The 7,102-nt window shown below is 42.0% G+C and overlaps 1 pseudogene; it reads left to right on the top strand.

The window, feature by feature from the left end:
* The first annotated feature begins 203 nt into the window (after window positions 1–203).
* On the top strand, window positions 204–3,634 carry LOC114080873 (transmembrane protein 132B-like; annotated as a pseudogene).
* The last annotated feature ends 3,468 nt before the right edge of the window (window positions 3,635–7,102 follow it).

The raw sequence follows: 7,102 nt of genomic DNA, 5'->3' as shown, positions 1-7,102 counted from the left end.
AACCCTGTGTCCTGGATTTCACTGGAGCCTCTCAAGTTAGGAGGATCCTGATTTTGAGAAGGAGCCATAGTATCTGATGTGCAGCCACAGAGATGAGAAGACATTAGAGGCACTCAGCTGCCCACGGAATGTGGACTGTGGCATCCAGTCACATTCCCAAAGCTCCTTGGACTCAAGGGAAATGAGTACCATTCAGGAATGTCATGGTGCCTCAGGTAGCTGAAGGTGGGGACTGAAAGATTGGGGAGTGGAAGGTTCTCCGAGGCCATTTGGTGTATGGGTAGCACAGGCAGGAACCCTAACCTCTCCAAGCATGTCATTGTCTGTGAGATGAAAACAGTGATCTGCATTTTTCTATCTCACAAGATGATGCTGAGAAAAAATAAATGAACATCATCAATGTGACCTCTTTTCGTAGAAAAAGCTAAGCTGAAAAATGAATAAAGCTATTTTCCTATGAATATAAGCCTCCACTTTCTGTGTTACTAATTGAAGACAGGGAAACTGTGAGGATTTTATTTTCTGAACTTGGAATTGAAATCTTTAACTGTATTGGTCATGGGCAGTTGTTAATAACATTTTTAAAAAATGGAAAAAATGATTTCTTGCTGAAAATATGAAATTACCAGATCTTGTATCTTTCCTCATGCACCTGTGTTAAGTGTTTTCTAGCTAATACTGATGGAATGATATTTTGGAAATTGAGCAACAGATATTCTCATTGAAACTATAAATTCTCACTGTAAAGTGTTAGTCTACATTGAGTGTTTTCTAATGTCTGTTTAATACATGCAGCTTTAATGCAATATGTCCTCTAGAACTAAATTGCAAATAGAAGGTAAATTGGACGAATTGATAGTTTTAGGCCATAAAACCTCCTTTCCTGCTGTACTTTCCTGGGGCCCTCAGATCTGTCATAGGGACTGCCCACCTCTGTGCATGAACGTGGAGGCCATACTTGGAGGGTTATGGGGTAGAGGGAATGATGTAACCATCTTCTCAAGAGCTTTCCTATCTTTGCATCGCTCTCTGAACAAAGATTAATTTTTTAATGTCATGATTCTTTACACTGAATACTCAGCACCAAGATCTGCATCATTTTTGAAATAATCTTTCCTGCTAAATCAACCAAAATCTCTTTTAAAGCATACACAGTTACTACTCTTTAAAATCAATTTATTCTTTGAGTCAAAGAAAAAAATGCTATAAGTTGTTCTTTTTAGGAATGCTTTAATTGGAAGGTGAAATCAAGCAATTATTGAAAGCTTTAAAAATCATTTCAGCAAACTTTTTCTTTTGAAAGTAAATTAGGAAATATTTTGGTGTAAACATTAATTACAGTGTTTTAAGTGATTGTGATAAAATTGAAATTAAAAATAAAACATGCTTGTAATTTAGAGGTTCATTTTTCTTACACCTATTTCACCTTTGGTGATTTTTACTTGGTGGCACCTTAATGAGCAGAGACAAGAGTTCTTGGTGTCACTTTAGAATATCCTCCATCTGTCTAGCTCCATCTTCACCAAAAAGACAGTGAATTTCCAGTGTGGCTGGTCCACAGCAAATGCCAGGCATAGACTGCTTCTCCCTTCTCACTCTCTTCTCTAGTCTCCACCAGAGATAAGAGAATGGTTCCCTGGGAGGTTCTTCAAGTTCCTAAAGAGATGAGGTTCCCAGAGACCTCTAAGACCCTGGCTAATGGAGAGAGCTTGTCCCTCTCAATCTTCATGTCCCAAAGGTGATCATCAGTGGGCATGTGCAGCTGAGATGGCACCCCAACATGTCTCCCTGCCTCTTCCCGAGTCTGAACCCAATGCATGGGGAACACTTCTTCTCAGACGCTCATTAAATGTCCATCACAGGTCCCTGTGCCATTTGCTCGGCAGCAAGTTCATCTGTGCAATTGACTGTCTACCATAGACTATGACAGAGAATTGTATTTTTCCATTTTTATGAAAGCAGGCAGCTTTTGACACTTAGAAATTCCATTTCAGTAGGCACCAAATTGCTGTCTACTTACTGTAATTATGGACAATTCTAAAACTTTCACACATTTTCAGAGTTTTAGTGAATCACTTTAAGAAGATATCAGGGGCATTGTGTCTCTCTAGTGGGATGGGATTATAATGCATTTTCCCCCAAGTACCTTCATCCAGCACTGTGTGGCTTTATCTGCATTGAATTTCTAATGTATCATAGTTCAAATGATATCTTGGGTGATGGCTGATTAGTTGCCCTTGGAAATGACTTGGATGCATGGCCTAATTTTTCAAAAAGCTTTAAGAAGGGTCACAGCAAAATTTAGTTGTAGTACATGAAATAAACTGATGTGTACTTTCCTGCCCTTCTTAAACTGTTTTGTTTGTCATGTTACTGGGATGTAGATCATTATTAATGACAGTCCAATGTATCTCAAGTATGGATTAAGGTTACAGAGCACTGGGGCTTATTTTTTCTAATTATATACACTTAAAGAATGCTTTGGAATTAACATTTCTGTGATAAAATTTGCAAATGTGAAGAAGAGTTATCACAACAAATATTTTGATTTTTTTATTGGAATTTTGTTCAATTCAGTAACACTTAGACATTTATGATCCCAAGGATTTTTCGATAACTGTCTGGTCATTGGATGAAATGGTGGTGTCTGTCCAGCCAAACCTGCAGTCCCAGTGGCTGGTTGTGGTTGCAGAGGGCCCCTGATCAAGTTGGAGATGATGATCAGAGAGCCTTGCCAGAAGACCAAGAGGAAGAGTGTTCTTACTGTGGGTAAAGGAAGCATGAAGGTCATGTTTGCACCGGGCAATGAGGAGGAGCACTGAGGAGGCAGCAATGACATAGAGGGCATGAACCAGGAATACAAAGATCACCTGAGCAATTCCATAGAGCAGGAAGGGAGACAGGAGTGAGCGATCCAGGAATGGCTCCAGTTTGGGGGCCCCGCTGGCCTAGAGGACAGGACCAACAGGAGCACAGCCCTGCCACTGCCTGGTGAGGGGAAGGACAAGAAGCTGCTCAAGAGTGGTGGTGCAGACGCCTTCACCAGCTTCCCTACCCAGGGGAAGTTTCCAGAATCCAGTAACCCTAGTGACCTTACAGTGGCCTCAAGGGGCTTGATGGACTTGGAGATTGGCATGTACACCCTGTTCTGTGTCTTCTGCCTGGCCATCCTGGTCTTCCTGATCAACTGCGTGGCGTTTGCCTGGAAGTACAGACACAAAAGGCTTGCAGTGAGCAAGCAGGGCAACATCCCCCACTCCCACGACTGGGTCTGGCTTGGGAACGAGGTGGAGCTTTTGGAGAACCCAGTGGACATATGCTCCCCTCAGAGGAGTGCACGACCATGATAGACAGGGGGCTGCAGTTCCAGGAGAGGAACTTCCTGCTGAACAAAGGTTCCCAGAAGCCCTTCCACAGTCAGCTGCTCAGACCTTCTGACTATGTCTATGAGAAAGAGATGAAAAACGCACCTGTAAACTCTTCTAGCCCCAAGACGAAGAGGGTCAAGTTTACTTCCTACACCACTATCCTCCCCGAGGATGGGGGCCAGTACACCAACTCCATCCTGTTTGACAGTGATGACAGCATCAAGTGGGTCTGCCAGGACATGGGGCTGGGGACTCCCAGGACTTGAAATAGTGTGTTATATTTGAATTCACTGATGTGCCTTCTGGTTTTCAAACAGCTGGAGCTATGAGCTTGTTCAGCAACAGAGGGTGATTTATTAAGGATTTATTTGTTGAAGCCTGGTGTGAGGGGACAGGGGACAGGGTCCTCTTCTAAGCACATGGAAGTGGCCTGAAGAGTTAGTGCAGCTTGTGTGTAAGCCAGGATGAGCACCTGGCATGGCCCCTGTAGTACTGCTGCAGCACTGGGTCAGCAGTCGTGCACTACCTGGTACTCGCTCATTACCAGTGCGCCGAGTTCTCCACCAAGGACTTTATCTGCCAGCTCAGGACAAACAGATGTTTAGAACTGGGAGGAGTTTGATGGTTAATTTTCCTATACTTTGACATCAGTCAGGTGCATGGACAAGTCTTACTCTGGGCCTGAGAACTCTTCTTTGACAGGTGAGTGAATGTGGCCACCATTATTGGTGATGTGCTCCACCCATTGTTTTTTTACACATTTATGCCAACACTTGTTGTTGTTTTGTTTGGGGGAGAGTTGTTTATTGTTTTGTTTTTGACTTCTGGGAGGCTTTTTGAAACATACATGGTTTCTCTCCTTTAACTGACATTTGCTTGGATGAGACAGGAGTTGGGCTCCATGGAACCAGCCTTGCCACATCCCGATTGAATTCCCAGGGCCCTTCTCTGCTTCACCCTACTGTTATGGATACAAAGTAACTGAATCCTCATTTTCTCTAGTCTTTGTTTTCTCATTGACACATCTTAAATCAACATTGCATGGCAGATTTTTTAAAAAAATATATTAACATTCAGTGAAAAAGATTCACATGAATTTTGCAAAAATTGGGGAATATAAGTGAACCACAAAAAATTTTTGTTTTAAATACATAGGAGCTAAAAATCCAAGTGGGAAATTATAGAGTCCACTCCTGAGGGGAAAGGGCCCACTTAAAACACCTAGTCACATAAACGTTTTGTGGAAAACATTTCACTCACTAGACTCAAATATGAAACTGGTGTGGGCATTCGTGAAAAGAAGATTCCTTAAAAACAGATATAGACTAAACTGCCATTTTACTCAAGAAGAATAGAGAAAGCACGGATGAGATTCTGTTTAGCAGGATGGAAATCCATCTATTCAGTGACCAGGAAAACATTCACATCTTGCTTCTGGCCAAGAGAAAACATCACAGAATGTGTCCTGAGGTAGGAAACCAATGGGCACACTCAATACAGTCATGAAAATAAATGGCCACTCTAAACCTCAAGATACAGTTGTCAGGAAATCAAGGGTCAGAAAAAGAAGGGGAGGAAGAAAAAAATCAGTCTTTAATTCTTTTTGAAAAAATAAACAGCGGTTGGAACAATGGTATGAAATGGAGTTAGAGCAAGCTTCCGAATAAGAGAACGAGACAGCTTGTCAATTAAATAAATCGAAATGGCTGCAAACAGATACTGGACATCTCAGCTTCCTTGGGAACATCTTTTAGCACCAGCGAGGAGTCTTAGGAAGTTTCCCAGAAGAGAGGCCCTTGCAGGGTCTGGACATACCTTACAGAAAAGAAATCCAGGATGTGTCAAAAACAGGCACAGCAGAGATTTATTTAGGAAACAAGGAATGTGCACTTGGGCAGCCTGAAAGTGGATGCTATCTCGAGAATAAGTGCTTTCAGGACCTTGGGCTCTTCTTTTAAGGGAAACTTTGTGCTTAGTGACCATGTCAAATGTGTGGGTGGCATCACCTGGTGGGCCCAGTTCTCTTCCTCAGGGAGCACAGGGCTGTCACGGTGCTGTGGTTCTCTTAGGGATATCTAGGTGGATGTCATCCAGGCGATAAGGTTTGGAAGGTACCCACATCGTGGCTCCTCCAACATCTCCCCTTTGGCTCTGTTCTGGCAGAGCCTGCAGGCATTAGTAACTAGACTCACAGTGCTCCAAGGCTCATGGGCTTCTCAGGAATCCACATCAGGAGGAAAATAGGCTGGGGCCCATAGGTGGGATGGGGCTCTTAAGGTTAGACTTACAGTTTCTTCTATCTTGTCTCACTTTGAGCCACAACAAGTCTAAGAACTAACTTGGAAAGACAGAGGAGGCATCTGGGGCTCTGCCATGTCTCTGCTGGGCTGATAGCTGAGCCGGTCAAAACAGAGGTGTTTGGTTACCCCCTTGTTGTGATAGACTTCCATGAGGGTGAACCCACCCTCCAAACCCATCTGCCCTGAGGTCTCCTCAAGTTGGCAGCTGAGAGGGTCTTCATCTGCTTCCCTCTCATGCACAGGGCTGGAGGGTTTGTGGAGAGCCAGTCAGCCTCACCACAGGTGTTCTCTGGGTCCTTTGCTGTTGGAATGATGCTTGAGAGTCCAGGCCCTGGAGCCTGGGAATCCTTGCCATGGTCTGGGGAAGGAAGCATTTGCAGGTCGGAGAGTGCAAGGCTGGCTGACTCCTGGAGGAAGGGCTGCTCAGGAGGCCCGAGGAAATCATGCTGCATTTCTCTTTATTATTCTTTTACTTTTAATTGGGTATTTTGTTTATGCCACTATTTTTCAGAGGATCTCGAGGTGAGGTAGCCCCAAACCTACTTATTGGATAAGTCCAAGGTATGTTAATGGAGCACAACTAACAACTAGGCCTGTGATTTCTAGAGGCCACTATCCAGTTCTCCCCACTGTGTCCTGGCTGGACAAACACTACAGAATATATGAATTTTTTTGTATTCAAATTTTTAGCACTCATCAATGATCTCTGTGGATTGTAAAAGTCAGATGTGTTATGGAAATCTCTCTGCTCTTTGTTTTTAGATTTTTTTTTTCATAGATAAAAAAAATTAGAATAAAATATGACCTGGGTTTCAGTGTTTATGTTGGACAAGCTTACTCAAGATGATCAGGACACTAGGCCTTTCCTGATGGGAAATAAGAACCCAAAAGCTTTAAAGTCCACTAGGGAAATTATCTTCCCACTCCAAGAAAGCAGTAATGCCATCGATTCCTATACAGAGCAGGCTTCATGTTCTGTCCTGCCTTCAAAATATTATTGCTAATCAAAATCAGTTTTTCAGATTAAAAAAAATAATTCAATATGCAGAATTGTCTTTTTAGGTTCCGTTAAACATTTTAATGTATCTAAATATTCCTCCTAAATACAGCACTTTGCAAATAGTGAAATTCCATTTTTCATTATTAAGGCTGGAACTAAAATAACTCACTATTTGATTTCTAGAGAGATCACAGACCCAAGGGTTAAAATTAAAAGAGTAAAGCTTTAAAGAGGAACCTAGAAATGAAAAATAGAATCTATTTTGGATTTAACAAAGACTTCTTAATCATGTTTCAAAATTGTTTAAAGTAAAATAATAAAATAATTGTTCTTTATAAAACATTTAAAAATATTTCTGCAGATGAAAGATATAGTTACAAAATGGGCAAACATAAATTGGGAGAAAAAATTGCAGTACATCTCCTAACAAATCA

This window comes from Marmota flaviventris, chromosome 1, assembly GCF_047511675.1.
Source record: "Marmota flaviventris isolate mMarFla1 chromosome 1, mMarFla1.hap1, whole genome shotgun sequence".
Taxonomy (NCBI): Eukaryota; Metazoa; Chordata; class Mammalia; order Rodentia; family Sciuridae; genus Marmota; species Marmota flaviventris.
The sequence above is the reverse complement of the archived record's forward strand: the minus strand, read 5'-3'. Positions and strand labels throughout refer to the sequence as shown.